Source organism: Jaculus jaculus, chromosome 12, assembly GCF_020740685.1.
Source record: "Jaculus jaculus isolate mJacJac1 chromosome 12, mJacJac1.mat.Y.cur, whole genome shotgun sequence".
NCBI classification, from domain to species: Eukaryota; Metazoa; Chordata; class Mammalia; order Rodentia; family Dipodidae; genus Jaculus; species Jaculus jaculus.
Genome location: NC_059113.1, coordinates 68862299 through 68879210, shown reverse-complemented (window position 1 = coordinate 68879210; position 16912 = coordinate 68862299). Strand labels below are relative to the sequence as shown.

Sequence of the window (16912 nt, the reverse complement as noted above, 5' to 3'; positions counted from 1 at the left end):
AGAAACAGGAGAATCCCTGGTTCTTGCAGGCCAGCTACCCTGGCATATGCAGTAAGATCCTACCTCAAACAATATGGAAGATGGGGACAGCTACCAGAGGTTGTCCTTCGACCTCTTCATGTGTGCCATGGCACAAAGCATGCCCATACTCACACATAACAACACATACACACATCACACACACAAAGATTCAAACAATAGATAACTAAAACAAAGTTTAAAGGGAACTGAATGAAAACAGAATTAATTAGAAAAAGATAGAGGGAATGAAAAGAAAGCAACAAATATGAAATTCATAGGAGAAAGGTCACATTTAAGGAGCTTGAGTCTGTCAGCTATGACTGGCACAGAGTGGGTGTGTGCTGTTTAAAGAAATAGAATTATCAAGAGTAGAAATGAACACAAGGGAGGGAGAGAGAGCAGGAGGAAGGAGGGAAAGAAGGAAGTACTCATAAGTCAGATGTGGGTGTTTTTCTGTTGAGGATAACTGGAGACTGCTGAGACAGAAAGCAGAGGAGGGTAAATTGGCCAAGGAGACAGTAGAAGTTTCCCTTCAGACATTCTGATGTTGGAATGCTTGTGGAAAATCTGGATGGAGACTTCCAGAAGACAATCAGCTATCTGCTCGTGGAGCTCAAAACAGACCCATTCTAGAAATGACAGTGAGAGTTTAGCAGACAGTGGCTTCCCAGGAGTATGAGGATGAGGGGCGCCAAATATTTCTGCAAGAAGGGTGTCACCTTCAGGACACTGTGAAGCAGGCTTTAAAAAAAATTACTTATTTGTGGGAGGGTGGATGAATATGAATGCACCAGGGCCTTTTTAACTGCTGCAAAGGAACTTCAGATGAATGTGCTACTCTGTACATTGGCTTTACATGGGTTCTGGGGAATCGAACCCAGGTTGTTAGGCTTTGTAGGCAAGTGCCTTAACTGCTGAGCCATCTCTCCAGCCCCATGAAGCATGCTTTGATTAAAGGAAATGACACAATCCACACAAGCCCTCAACATGTAGGAAGAAATAGAGCAAGCTGAGCCAGGAAAGGAGGGGTCCATCAGGCCACCTGGGGCAGGAATGAATGTACATGTACCCCAGATGCACAAACCACACACAAAGACACACATACTGCACACACACAATACACATATACACATACACACTTGGAAGCTAAAGGGTAAAATTGTTGTTATTTGTAGATGCACCATTTTTACTTTGAAAGTCAAGAAACTAAATGCAATGTGATATTCTGGACTGGATCCTGGAAAAGAAAAGAGGATATTATTGGAAAAAAGTGAAATCCAAATAAAGTCTGCAGTGTAGCTCACAGTGTCATCTCACTATCTTTTAGTTTGCAAAAAGTACCAATTAGGTAAGAAGTTTACCTTACAGGAAGGCAAGGGAAAGGCATGGAGAAACTAATCTCTGGGTAGCTCTCCATAAATCTCATATTACTCTAAAATAAACACTTAAAAGTCAAGATAAACTATAGTCATGAACTACTGGAAGTAACACAGCAAAGCTGCTTAACCTAACAACATGTGACAATCAGCTAAGCTTCTTTACATGCACAGCACACTGCTGGAACTGTTAGTTATAACAATGATAGTAACAAAAGGTATGTAGCATTTCCATGAAGAAAAGCATAACACTTTATTGGCAATTGGTTAAAATGTCACTTCTCTCCCCAAGTAGTCCTCCCTCAAGAGAGCAGTCAGAGGTAGGAAGTCAGAAACTAGATGAACACAAGTGAAGACAGGATCCATGAAACCTTCGATGAAAGCTTCAGTGCCACACCACACAGTCAGGTGATGTGAGACCAAAGTCACCCTTTGATGACATACAGAATGTTAAATTGTAATACTCAAGAAAAAACAAGACAGGGAGAATTTCAGATACAAGAAGTCTGCTGGAGTGGAATGGGCAGAGAAAATGACAGCTTTTAACAGAGGTGGCTTTTACCATCATAGATTGGGCTGCAAAGCCATCCTCACACTCAGTAGCTCCATACATTTTCACTGTGCAGAAGAAAATACTTGTTACCACAAAAGGCAGACAGACATAGAGAGACAGATAGAAACAAAGACAAAAATGATTTTCAGTAGTATGGCCTCCTAGTCTACCTGCTTTAAGATACAGAGAATTAGGAAATCTTGTATTTGATCAAGAACATAGACTGGGGCTGGAGAGATGGCTTAGCGGTTAAGCGCTTGCCTGTGAAGCCTAAGGACCCCGGTTCGAGGCTTGGTTCCCCAGGTCCCACGTTTGCCAGATGCACAAGGGGGCGCATGTGTCTGGAGTTCGTTTGCAGAGGCTGGAAGCCCTGGCGTGCCCATTCTCTCTCTCTCCCTCTATCTGTCTTTCTCTCTGTGTCTGTCGCTCTCAAATAAATAAATAAATAAAAATATTTTTTTAAAAAAGAACATAGACTGTGTAGGTGATAGCATATTATATGATCTGGAGCATCTTTTTTTTTTTTTTTTTTTTTGAGGTAGGGTCTCACTGTAGTCCAGGCTCACCTGGAACTTACTTTGTATTCCAGGATACCCTCAAAGACATTATATATGTCTTCCCAAACTCAGCCCAGTTCTCTAGACTGTTCCCCAGGGAAATATTGCAGAAAAGACATTCACAGCCTCTCAGTCTAGTATCCTGTGCTTGCTATCTGTTCCTTTATCAGCTTGCTGTCAGATGCCTCTTCTGCCAGTAACTATTCCAGGATCTGGTAATACAGCCCTGACCAACACCTACAAACTCTCTCCTCTCACAGACTTACTTTCTAGTGGCAACTGCATGATTTTCCCTTACATGGACCAGAATAATGTCATTTCTCATTTAAGGGCTTTGAAATACCAGCAAACAAAAACCTCTCACTTTGCATATGAAGACAGTCAGCAAGCAGTTGTTAAGAACTCTATTCTAAGGTTCACTGGACTGGCCACCACTGAGATGCATTCCCATCAGGAAACAACCTCATCATAGACACAGCACGCAGTGTCTTCTTGCTCAGAAGGACTTAGTGCATTTAAAATCAAATGACTAGGATGTGTTAATTAACAAATAATCAAACCAGGTTTACTTGTCTCCTAGGAAAAAACTTCTCTGGCAACTGATAACTGAATTACAATGCAGGAACCACTGGTTTGACCAAGACATGCAAAGTCTCTTCTTCTATCAGGAATCATCTGGTACAATGTTAACTGTCATGCACCAGAATCCCCTGATGTGTAGACAATAGACAAAGGGGCTCGTGTAACAAAAGGACCTGGTATGTTGAAAAAGAAAACCTTTAACTCTCTCCATATGTGTGTGTGTGTGTGCGCGCGCGCTCGCGCATGCACTCCCAGTAACCACAGGATTAATTATGAACATCAGTATGCTGAGTTTGAAACCAGATATCCTAAGAAGCTTCATGCATGTTCTCTCACAAAAAAGATTCCTTTTCCTGTTATTTAGGTTTCATCCAAAGACCCAAAACCACATATTCTATCGTCTTCACAACTCAACTGGCAAATAAAATTAACAGATAGTAATACTGACATGCACATAGTTTATTAAAAATTTAGGGAATTCTCAGTTTGCAAACAAGGTTAAAATTGCATATGACGGAAAAGTAAGGAAAGGAAGAGAGGATGAGAAAGAAAATGGGTAGGGAAAGGAAGCTAGTTTATAAACCTAAGCTCCTCCATCACAATCTAGTTATGGCAAGGCTTTTAAGAGCCTGTTAAATCTTTCTGCATATGCATTCTGATACTGACAACCAAAGATTATTTTATTATAGGATTTAAGACTACCAATAATTACAAAATATTTGAGTTTAATTAAAAATAAGTACAAAAATATTTTTTGTGTTTGAAATCCTGACTATCTTGTTATAATTATCTTGCATCTGAGACATAGCACTTAATTTATAGAATAAAACATTTAACACTGTTTAGCTGATTTATGCCCCAAACAGGGCTGTTATAGGTAATTTTGATCCATAAGAACCTACACAAATCAGATTTCTATTGTCTCTACCAGTTTTTTTGTTTGTTTGTTTTGTTTTCTTTTTTCTTTTCTTTTTCTTTTTTTTTGTTTTTTTTTTTGTTGTTTTTTCGAGGTAGGGTCTCACTCTAGCCATCTCTACCAGTTTTATCACATTATGCTCTGAAATGGAGATGGTTGGGCTCAATGAGCTACAGATAAAAGTCAAGCAAAACTTAAGGACATTAAATGATATCTGATTCTTCACTTTTGTGTGTGGTGGGGTCAGGAGACAACTTCAGTCTGCTTCCTCGACAGCCATTTACTTTATTTATTTATTTATTTGAGAGAGAGAAAGAGGCAGAGAGAGGGAGAGAGGGGAGGAGAGAGACAATGGGTGGGCCAGGGCCTCCAGCCACTGCAAACAAACTCCAGACACATACGCCACCTTGTGCATCTGGCTTAAATAGGTCCTAGGGAACCGAACCTGGGTCGTTTGGCTTTGCAGGCAAATGCCTTCTGCTAAGCCATCTCTCCAGCCCAGCTATCTACCTTTTTCAAGACAGGGTCTCTCACTGGTCTGAAGCTTACCAAGTGGGCTAGACTGGCTGACCAGTGAATCCTAGAACTCTCCTGTCTACACTTCCTCTGCATTGGGATTACAAGCACATGCCACCATGCGAGGGTGTGTTTGTTGTTTGTTTGTTTTGATTTTTTCCAGGTAGGGTCTCACTCCAGCCCAGGCTGACCTAGCATTCCCTGTGTCATCTCAAGGTGGCCTTGAGCTCATGGAGATCCTCCTACCTCTGCCTCTTGAGTGCTAGGATTAAAGGTGTGCACCACCACAGTTGGATTGAGGTTTTTTTTTTTTTTTGAATTGCATCTCTTAATCCTCTAAAAAAAATTATTTATTTATTTGAGAGCGACAGACAGAGACACAAAGGCAGATAGAGAGAGAGAATAGGCGCAACCAGGGCCTCCAGCCACTGAAAACGAACTCCAGACGAATGCGCTCCCTTGTGCATCTGGCTAACTTGGGTCCTGGGAAACAGAGCCTCGAACCAGGGTCCTTAGGCTTCACAGGCAAACGCTTAACCACTAAGCCATCTTTCCAGCCCGAGTTTTTGTGGTTTTTTTTTTTTTTTTGGTAAGTAAGTTCTGAGGAACAAATTCATGTCCTCAAGCTTGCAAGACAAATACTTTACTGACTGAACAATCTCCCTATCCTTAAAAAAAAGTCTTGCTTTGTGTTTCAGGCTGAAACTCATTATCCTCCTGCCTCACCCTCCCAACTGCTGGGATTAAAGGCACACCCAACCAGTCTATCCTTCCTAGTTCTTTTTTTATAAAATTTTTAAATTCTCATTAACATTTTCCATAATTATAAAAAAATATCCCATGCTAATTACTTCCCCCCCACACTTTCTCCTTTGAAATTCCATTCTCCATCATATTAACTCCCCATCTCAATCATTGTACTTACGTATTTACAATAACAACCTATTAAGTACCCTCCTCCCTTCCTTTCTCTTCCCTTTATATCTCCTTTTTAATTTACTGGCCTCAAAGGAAAAGCACACATATAAGGAACCTAGAAAAAACCAGCCATACTCAAATACCAGTTAACAGAAGAGAGCACAGGTAGAACAAGTAACACACACACACACACACAAATGGCAAACATAAATACACACCTTTCAATAATATCTCTTAATATCAACGGTCTCAATGCCCCAACGAAAAGACATAGATTTGCAGACTGGGTTAAAAAGCAGGATCCTACAATTTGTTGTCTTCAAGAAACTCACCTTTCTACAAAGGATAGACATTATCTTAGGGTGAAAGGTTGGAAGACGGTGTTTCAAGCAAATGGGCCTAGAAAACAAGCAGGGGTTGCTATCCTAATATCAGACAGGGTGGACTTTAGTCCGAAGTTAGTCAAAAAAGATAAGGAAGGTCACTTTATATTGATTAAGGGCACACTCCAACAGGAGGACATTACAATCCTAAACATATATGCACCTAACATGGGGGCTCCCAAATTCGTCAAACAAACACTATTAGAACTAAGGTCACAGATAACACCAAACACGGTGGTGGTGGGTGACTTTAACACCCCACTCTCATCAATCGACAGGTCATCCAGGGAAAGAATAAACAGAGAGGCATCTGGACTAAATGAGGTCATAGAAGGAATGGACCTAACAGATATATACAGGACATTTCATCCAAAGGCTGCAGAATATACATTCTTTTCAGCAGCACATGGAACATTCTCTAAAATAGACCATATATTAGGACACAAAGCAAATCTTAACAAATTCAGGAAAATTGAAATAATTCCTTGCATTCTATCTGACCACAATGGAATTAAACTACAAATCAGTAGCAAGAAAGGCTATAGAGCATACACAAAATCATGGAAACTAAACAATACACTACTAAATGATGAGTGGGTCAATGAAGAAATCAAAAAGGAAATCAAAAAATTTATAGAGTCAAATGATAATGAGAACACAACATACCAAAATCTCTGGGACACAATGAAGGCAGTTCTAAGAGGTAAATTTATAGCCTTAAGTGCCTATATTAAGAAATTAGAAAGGTCGCAAATAAACGACCTAATGCTTTGCCTTAAAGCCTTGGAAAAAGAAGAACAAGGCAAACCAAAAAGTAGTAGACGGGAAGAAATAATAAAGATTAGGGCAGAAATTAATGAAATAGAAACAAAAAGAACAATCCAAAGAATTAATGAAACAAAGAGTTGGTTCTTTGAAAGGATAAACAAGATTGATAAACCCTTAGCAAATCTGACCAAAAGAAAGAGAGAAGAGACACAAATTAATAAAATCAGAGATGAACAAGGTAACATCACAACAGATTCCAGAGAAATTCAAAAAATTATAGGGACATACTATAAAAGCATATACTCCACAAAGTATGAAAATCTGAAAGAAATGGATGATTTCCTTGATCTATATGACCTACCTAAATTAAATCAAAATGAGATTAATCACTTAAATAGACCTATAACAAACATGGAGATCCGAGCAGTTATCAATAATTTACTGGCCTCTGCTACTAAGTATTTTCCTTCTCACGCAGAACCCCAATCATCTGTAGCTAGGATCCACATATGAGAGAGAACATGTGGCACTTGGATTTCTGGGCCTGGGTTACCTCACTTAGTATAATCCTTCCAGGTCCATCCATCTTTGTGCAAATTTCATAACTTCATTTTTCTTTACCGCTGAGTAGAACTCCATTGTATAAAGGTACAACATCTTCATTATCCACTCATCAGTTGAGGGCCATCTAGGCTGCTTCCATTTCCTAGCTATTATAAATTGAGCAGCAATAAACATGGTTGAGCACGTAATTCTAAGGAAATGAGATGATACCTTCAGATATATGCCTAGGAGTGCTATAGCTGAATTACATGGTAGATCAATCTTTAGCTGTTTTAGGAACCTCCACACTGATTTCCACAATGGCTGGACCAGATTGCATTCCCACCAGCAGTGTAGAAGGGTTCCTTTTTTTCCACATCCCTGCCAACATTTATGATCATTTGTTTTCATGATGGTGACCAATCTGACAGGAGTGAGATGGAATCTCAATGTAGTTTTAATGTGCATTTCCCTGATGACTAGTGACATAGATCATTTTTTTAGATGTTGATATGCCATTCGTATTATTTCCTTTGAAAATGCTCTATTTAGCTCCAATGCCCATTTTTTGATTGGCTTGTTTGATTCTTTATTATTTAACTTTTTGAGTTCTTTGTATATCCTAGATATTAATCCTCTATCAGATATATAGCTGGCGAATATTTTTTTCCCATTCTGTAGGTTGCCTCTTTGCTTTTTTCACTGTGTCCTTTGCAGTGCAAAATCTTTGTAATTTCATGAGGTCCCAGTGATTAATCTGTGGTTTTATTGCCTGAGCAATTGGTGTTGTATTCAGAAAGTCTTTGCCAAGACCAATATGTTGAAGGGTTTCCCCTACTTTTTCCTCTAGCAGTTTCAGAGTTTCAGGTCTGATGTTAAGGTCTTTAATCCATTTGGACTTAATTCTTGTGCATGGCAAGAGAGAAGAATCTATTTTCAACCTTCTACAGATATACATCTAGTTTGCCCAAAACCATTTGCTGAAGAGGCTGTCTTTTCTCCAATGAGTATTTTTGGCATTTTTATCGAATATCAGGTGGCTATAGCTACTTGGGCTTACATCTGGGTCCTCTATTCTGTTCCACTGATCTACATGTCTGTTTTTGTGCCAGTACCACACTGTTTTTGCTACTATGGCTCTGTAGTATAGGTTAAAATCAGGTATGGTGATACCACCAGCCTTATTTTTGTTGCTCAGTATTATTTTAGATATTCGAGGTTTTTTGTGATTCCAAATGAATTTTTGGATTGTTTTTTCTATTTCCATCAAGAATGCTTTTGGAATTTTGATAGGGATTGCATTAAATGTGTAGATTGCTTTAGGTAAGATTGCCATTTTCACAATATTGATTCTTCCAATCCAGGAACAAGGGATGTTTCTCCACTTTCTAGTGTCTTCTGCAATTTCTTGCTTGAGTGTTTTAAAGTTATCACTGTAGATATTCTTTACTTCCTTGGTTAGGTTTATTCCAAGGTACTTTTTTTTATTTTGATGCAGTTGTGAATGGCAGTGATTCTCTGATTTCATCCACTGTGTGTTTGTTGTTAGCATATATGAAGGCTACTGATTTCTGTGTATTTATTTTGTATCCTGCTACATGTTTTTATCAGCTCTAACAGTTTACTAGTAGAGTCTTTAGGGTCCTTTATGTATAGAATCATGTCATCTGCAAATAATGATAACTTGATCTCTTCCTTTCCAATTTGTTTCCCTTTTATGTGTGTCTCTTGCCTTATTGCTATGGCTAAGACTTCCAAAACTATATTAAATAAAAGTGGGGACAGTGGACACCCTTGTCTTGTTCCTGATTTTAGAGGAAAAGCTTCCAGTTTTTCCCCATTTAGTAATATGTTGGCTGTAGGCTTGTCATAATAGCTTTTATTGTATTGAGATATGTTCCTTCTATTCCCAGTCTCTGTAGGACTTTTATCATGAAGGGATGTTGGATTTTGTCAAATGCTTTCTCTGCGTCTAATGAGATGATCATGTGATTTTTGTCCTTCATACCGTTTATGTAATGTATTACATTTATAGATTTGCGTATGTTGAACCATCTCTGCATCTCTGGGATAAAGCCTACTTGGTCAGGGTGAATGATCTTTTTGATATACTCTTCTATTCTGTTTGCCATTATTTTGTTGAGAATTTTTGCATCTATGTTCATGAGGAAGATTGGTCTGTAATTTTCTTTTTTTGTTCTATCTTTGCCTGGTTTTGGTATCAGGGTGATGCTGGCCTCATAGATGGAGTTTGGTAGAATTCCTTCTTTTTCTATTTCCTGGAAAAGCTTAAGAAGCAATGGTGTTAGCTGTTCTTTAAAGATCTGGTAAAATTCACCAGTGAATCCATCCGGGCCTGGGCTTTTTTTAGTTGGGAGATTATTGATAACTGTTCAGATCTCCATGTTTGTTATAGGTCTATGTAAGTGATTAATGTCATTTTGATTTAATTTAGGTAGGTCATATAAATCAAGGAAATCATCCATTTCTTTCAGATTTTCATACTTTGTGGCGTATACACTTTTATAGTATGTCCCTATGATTTTTTGAATTTCTCTGGAATCTGTTGTGATGTTACCTTGTTCATCTCTGATTTTATTAATTTGTGTCTCTTCTCTCTTTCTTTTGGTCAGATTTGCTAAGGGTTTATCAATCTTGTTTATCCTTTCAAAGAACCAACTCTGTTTCATTAATTCTTTGGATTTTTTTTTTTCTATTTCATTAACTTCTGCCCCAATCTTTATTATTTCTTCCCGTCTACTGATTTTTGGTTTGACTTGTTCTTCTTTTTCCAAGGCTTTAATGTGAAGCATTAGGTCGTTTACTTGTGACCTTTCTAATTTCTTAATATAGGCACTTAAGGCTATAAATTTACCACTTAGAACTGCCTTCATTGTGTCCCAGAGATTTTGGTATGTTGTGTTCTCATTATCATTTGACTCTATAAATTTTTTGATTTCCTTCTTGATTCCTTCATTGACCCATCCATCATTTAGTAGTGTATTGTTTAGTTTCCATGATTTTGTGTATGCTCTGTAGCCTTTCTTGCTACTGATTTGTAGTTTAATTCCATTGTGTTCAGATAGAATGCAAGGAATTATTTCAATATTCCTGAATTTGTTAAGATTTGCTTTGTGTCCTAATATATGGTCTATTTTAGAGAATGTTCCATGCGCTGCTGAAAAGAATGTATATTCTGCAGCCTTTGGATGAAATGTCCTGTATATATCTGTTAGGTCCATTCCTTCTATGACCTCATTTTGTCCAGATGCCTCTGTTTATTTTTCCCGGGATGACCTGTCAATTGATGAGAGTGGGGTGTTAAAGTCACCCACCACCACTGTGTTTGGTGTTATCTGTGACCTTAGTTCCCTCCTCCACTGAATCCCTTCTTTCTAACTGGTCTCTCTTCTACTTTGATGTCATCATTTTTCCCTCAAATTATGAATGTCCTGTGTATGTAGTGTCAGCCACTGTGACGTCATGAATGTCAAGGCTACTTTGTGTCTGGATGACAGTATTGTATGCACTCCTTCCCTTCCTTTGACTCTCACATTCTTTCTGCCACCTCTTCTACAATGGTCCTTGAGCTTTGGAAGGTGTGATAGGGATGTTTCAGTGCTGAACACTCCTCTGTCATTTCCCAGCACTTTGTTGAGTGCATCTCCCTAGAGGTCACTGCCATCTGAAAGAGAAGCTTCTCTAACCAAAAGTGAGAGTGGCATTAATATGTGGACATAAATGTAAGTATGTAGAGGGAAGTTTGGTGGTGTGGCTCTTAAGACTCTCAGAGTATCTACCAAGGTGTTCCTAGGGGTTGAGTTTCCCTGCTATGGGAGTATTCAAGTAGGCTGAGTGGAATAAAATACAGGTAGATTCTAAAAGTTAACTAAACACTGTACACATTCAATCAAAAACAGCCCCAAGTATGTGTATGCAAGAGTAGTTATTATAACAACCAGATCCTCTATAAACAAAGAGGTTAAGATTTCTGGTCTGTTGAGGGATCCAAGTCAGCTTGTGACCAAGTGAGACCCTTCCCTGGTGCAATCCCAGTTACCTTGGATGATTTTGGTCTCAGTCAAGTTGCTGGCTGTGTCTTTGGGCTGCTGTTCTGATTTCTGGAGCTTGGGCACTGGCTCTTCCTGCAGGGCAAACCGAGCCTGGCAACTGTGGCCCTGCAGATCTGCACACCTGCTGCTGGAACTGTCTTCCTGGTTCTACTATGAACACAGTGGCTTTTTGAGATAAGGCTAGCTTTTACATCTCTAGCCTCAGGTAAATTAGACTGACAACAAGGAAGTACTTCTCACCCTGTGATATTCAGAAGCTCCAGGAGCAAGACAGGGTCAAGGCAGAAATGCACAGTAGTCAAGAGAAGATGCTGATAGACAGAGCAGGAAAGCCCTTAGGCCAGGTCAGGAAATAGTAACAAGATAATAGGGAGAAAACACACAGTCCTCACATATTCCTGTAGATATTCCTTGGCCTGAGTGGTGGGGGCAATAAAATTCAGGCAAGGAAGTATTGTCAACCTCGAAGGGGCATTTTCTAGCAAGACTAACTGCAGTACTGATGCCTGGATAACCTGGATTTCAGGACCCCACACTGTCTCCTGGCAGGGCAACACAAGGCATTGTTAAACACATGAAGCTATTAAAAAAAAAACCCTGGCTTTCTCTATAAAAGCCATCAATCTTATACTTGTTCTAGGGTCTTTTTACCCAGAGGCCAAATGTTGGGGAAAAGTTCCTAAAATATTTCTAAAAATAAGTTGTGCATGAAACTAAAGAAATAGAAAACAGACTAGTGGATGCCAGACATGGAATTCTGAGTGAATATAGCTACAAAAGGGCAAGCTGGAAAATCTTCTGATGGTGGCAAGCTTCTTTATTTCAACTTCTCTTATTGACAGTTTTTATAATGTACATAATGTATTTTGATTATAAATTCTTCACGTTCCTTTTTTTCTTTCTTTCTTTCTTTTTTTTTTTTTTTAAAGGATGGGTATGCCAGGGCATCCAGACACTGCAAATGAACTCCAGATGCATGTGCCACCTTGTGCATCTGGCTTATTTGGGTCCTGGGGAATTGAACCTGGGTCCTTTGGCTTTGCAGGGAAGTACCTTAAACACTAAGCCATCTTTCCAGCCCTCTTCCCATTACTTTCTAGCGTTTCCCTCCCCTACTCCTCTGAACACCTTTTAAAGTATTTTTATTTTTTTATTTTCAATTATTTATTTGAGGTAGAGATAGAAAGAGAGTGGGTATGAGCATATTAGGGCCTCCTGCCACTATAAAGAAACTCCAGACACATGTGCTACTTTACATCTGGCTTTATGTGGGTACTAGGACATCAAACCCAGGCTACCAGGTTTTTCAAGCAAGTGCCTTTAAGCTGCTGAGCAAATCTCTCCCATCCCTGAACACCTTCTTTATAACTAGTCACTCTTTGTGTCCAGAAATAGCATTCCTTTAGGCCAGCCCCCCTCATCCTTTGGCCCTAACATTCTTCCCACTACCTCTTCCACAGTGTTCCCTGAGCCTTAGAGTATGATAGAAATGTCTCAGTTAGTGCTGAGCACTCAACTGTTACTTCTGCTCAGCACTCTGGTAACTTTTGAGCCCCCCCAGTTGTTACCATCATCTGCAGAAAAAAGCTTCTCTAACCAAAAGTGAGAGCAGCACTAGTCTATAACCATAAACATATTTAGAGGGCAATTTGATGGGAACAACATATCTATTTAGTTGAACAGCAGTAGTAGCTTTCCCCTCCCCAGGGCTTATGATCTCTCCAGCCACTGGCTTTTCTTCACCCCTTTTCCTTTCTTTCTTTCTTTCTTTTCTTTTTTTAAGGTAGTGTCTTGCTCTATCACAGGCTGACCTGGAATTCATCATATAGTCTCACAGTGGCCTTGAACTCATGGCAATCCTCCTACCTCTGTCTCTCGGGTGCTGGGATTAAAGGTATGTGCATAGCCACAGGCTTTTGATTAGTTTTTCAGTAGCAGGCATGAATTTCTTCCTGTAAATGGGCCAATCAAAGAGCAGTTGGTTACCCTGTAAGAGTCATGCCCCTATTGCACTAGTGGGCACATCTTCCTTGACTGGCCCCTGTGTAGCTTGAAAGGTCCATTGCTAGTTGGGATGGTTGAGGAGGGCTGGAGAGATGACTTAGCAGATAAGGTGTTTGCCTGTGAAGCCTGAGGACCCATGTTCAACTCTCTAGATCTCACATAAGCCAGGCGCACAAGGTGACACAAGCATGCAAGGTAATACATGAGCATGCATCTGGAGTTCAACTATAGTGGCTGGGGCCCCTGTCATGCCAATTCTCTCTTGCTCATAAAAAAAAAAAAAAGACTGTTGAACACTTTTCCATCCCAACAACCTGCATAGAACTTTCTAACACTGACAGCAAATAAGAAGAGGGGACATTTCCAGCTCAGTCCCTGTGTGTTTGGGTTACAGTGTCCTGTAACCAAAGTATGTGGTTTCTTCAGCAAAAGTGTCTTATGATGGTGGGGATGTTCTGTCTTCATGTTGTCAATGTTGTTACTGTGGAAATGAGATGTTACAAGTTCTGCAAGGTGTTAGAATGGGAGGAATTAGATAAAGGATAGATGAAATGTGTCTGTATTATTTCTTTTTTAAAACTTTTAATAATTATTTTTATTTATTTATTTGAGAGGGGGGGTGGCAGATAGAGAGAAAGAGGATGGTGTGTCAGAGACTCCAGACACATGCACCACCTTACATGGATGTTAGGGAATCAAGACTGGGTCCTTTGGCTTTGCAAGCAAGTGCCTTAACCACTAAGCCTTCTCTCCAGCCCATTTTAAAACTCTGTAAAAATTATTTTTATGTCTGCATTATTTCTTACCACCACATCTGAATGAGTCTTTAACTTTTTTTTTTTTTTTCCAATGTAGGGTCTCACTCTACCCCAGGCTGACCTGGAATTCACTATGGAGTCTCAGGGTGGCCTCAAACTCATGGCAGCCCTCCTACCTCTGCCTCCTGAGTGCTGGGATTAAAGGCATGCGCCACCACGCCTGGCTTGATGAGTCTTTAACTCTTGCAAAATTTCAAGCAATATAAAAAAGTTAACCAACTAGTTTAAAATCTCAACTTCCAGTCTAACAAAATAACATAAGTCTATGTATTAAGATCTACAAAATTAGGGCTGGGAATATGTCTCAGCACTTGCTGCTTAAGTGTGAGAGCTTGAGTTCATGTCCCCAGAACCATGTAAAACTGGACACTGTGGAGTATTTATAATCCCAGTGCTCCTATGGTGTGGTGTGTTAGAAGGCAGAAAGGCAGGAAGCTCACAGCACAGATAGCCTGGTATATGCAGCAACAAAGAATTCTTGTCACAAAGAGTGAGGGACCAACACTTCTGACCCTCATTAGAGCACACCATAACACTTGTGACCCTACACTCACACACATGAATGCATGAATAAACACACACATGCACACCTACAAAATTATTATTTTTTCTTTTTTCACACCTGGCTCAGAATCTATATATATATATATATTTAATTTTTAATCTTTTTCCTTTTCTTAAAGATTTTATTCATGTTTTAGAGGGATTTATCATAAGCTTTTTCCCCAATCATTAGGAGTTGAGGAGTACTGAATCCATCACTACTTTGATGACACAGGTAAGATTTCAGATTCACATTTCCAGGTACCAAGAGTTCCCTCTAAATGCCACAATCAAGTAAGCCTTCCTTTATAGTTCCACTGAATGCAGCAATGCCCATTGGTATCTCTGAAGCGTAATCACATCTTAGGTCGGTATTTCTCCAAGTAAAGCAGCTGTTTGGAATTGAATGCTCCCCTTCTTTTTGGTCTTATAAAATGAACTACATCTTCCTACTTCATTCCGCATTCAATCAAAGCAAGCACAACCAGCACAGGAGCCCTTACTAAGCCAGCAACACAATGCACTGCAACACAGCAACCAGGATCTTCACAAAATTTGGATTTTAACAGGTTCAGCCAATCATCTACAATCTGATTAGGGGGTGGAGCTCCATCACCAAATGGCCAAGCTAGAACGTGGATTCCTTCCTTTTCAACTGGAGCTTTATCATAAGTAGCATCACAAACTCGAACCACAGTTGTCACTCCATACTTCTTAAGTTCCTCTGTGAACTTGTTGAGAGTAGCATTGGTAGGGTTGTGAGTTATCAGAAAATGCATGTTCTCATAAGAGATCCCCACAGGGGCTGGACGGTTCATTATGGCAAATAAAAAGTGTGAGCAAGGGACTTTCGGTTAAGATGGCAGCATAGGTACCACGCCAAAGCAGCCTAGGGGGGAAAAAGACCAAAGAAACTCAGCAAAATATACACTTTTACTAAAAAGTGAGGTGTGTAGGAGGTTGAAGTGGCAGCGGAGAAGTAGAAGAGATCCAGAGCATCCAGAACCCACACAGGCCAGCAAAGCGGCTCCATCAGCTCGGCCAACCGCCGTGGTGGTGGTGCACCAGAAAGCCGCCAGGCTCGGCTTCAGCTGTAGGAAAAGCAGCGCACTCTCCGCAACTCAGGAGACGTGAAGGGAGAGCGGCAGTGAGCAACGAAGGAGCAGACCACGAGGTAGAAGAGTGCGTGGAGCAGGGAGAGAACCAGAGCAGCTGCAGCTCCCTCCCCTCCCCAAGTGTCTGAGCCAGTTCCGGCAAAGAGAGCAGCGGTCCCAGGACCCAGCCACACCAACTTGAGCTGGCAGCGGGACCCAGGCAGGAGCACAGTTCGGCAGCAACATCAGTGGCTCCAACACCGGTAATAGCAGCCCCATATCAAAATCTCTGGGACACAATGAAGGCAGTTCTAAGAGGTAAATTTATAGCCTAAAGTGCCTATATTAAGAAATTAGAAAGGTCACAAGTAAACGACCTAATGCTTCGCCTTAAAGCCTTGGAAAAAGAAGAACAAGTCAAGCAAGCCAAAAATCAGTAGATGGGAAGAAATAATAAAGATTAGGGCAGAAATTAATGAAATAGAAACAAAAAGAACAATCCAAAGAATTAATGAAACAGAGTTGGTTCTTTGAAAGGATAAACAAGATTGATAAACCCTTAGCAAATCTGACCAAAAGAAAGAGAGAAGAGACACAAATTAATAAAATCAGAGATGAACAAGGGAACATCACAACAGATGCCAGAGAAATTCAAAACATCATAGGGACATACTAAAAAGCATATACTCCACAAAGTATGAAAATCTGAAAGAAATGGATGATTTCCATGATTCATATGACCTACCTAAATTAAATTAGAATGAGATTAATCACTTACATAGACCTACAACAAACATGGAAATCCAAACAGTTATCAATAATCTCCCAAATAAAAAAAGGCCAGGCACAGATGGATTCACTGCTGAATTTTACCAGACTTTTAAGGAAGAGCTAACACCATTGCTTCTTAAGCTTTTCCAGGAAATAGAAAAAGAAGGAAGTCTACCAAACTCCTTCTATGAGGCCAGCATCACCCTGATACCAAAAACAAGGAAAAAATAGAACAAAAAAAGAAAAATACAGACCAATCTCCCTTATGAACATAGATGCAAAAATTCTCAACAATGGGCTGGAGAGATGGCTTAGCAGTTGAGCACTTGCCTGTAAAGCCTAAGGACCCCGGTTCGAGACTCGGTTCCCCAGGTCCCACGTTAGCCAGATGCACAAGAGTATATCAAAAAGATCATTCACCCTGACCAAGTAGGCTTTATCCCAGAGATGCAGGGATGGTTCAACATACGCAAATC

The 16912-nt window shown here is 40.0% G+C and overlaps 1 protein-coding gene and 1 pseudogene across 1 annotated transcript in view; both read right to left on the bottom strand.

Annotated features, from left to right (window-relative positions):
- The window catches only part of Fgf2 (fibroblast growth factor 2), an 84975-nt gene that overhangs the window by 24516 nt on the left and 43547 nt on the right, over nt 1–16912 (bottom strand). The window lies entirely within an intron of this gene.
- On the bottom strand, nt 14862–15389 carry LOC105944671 (annotated as a pseudogene).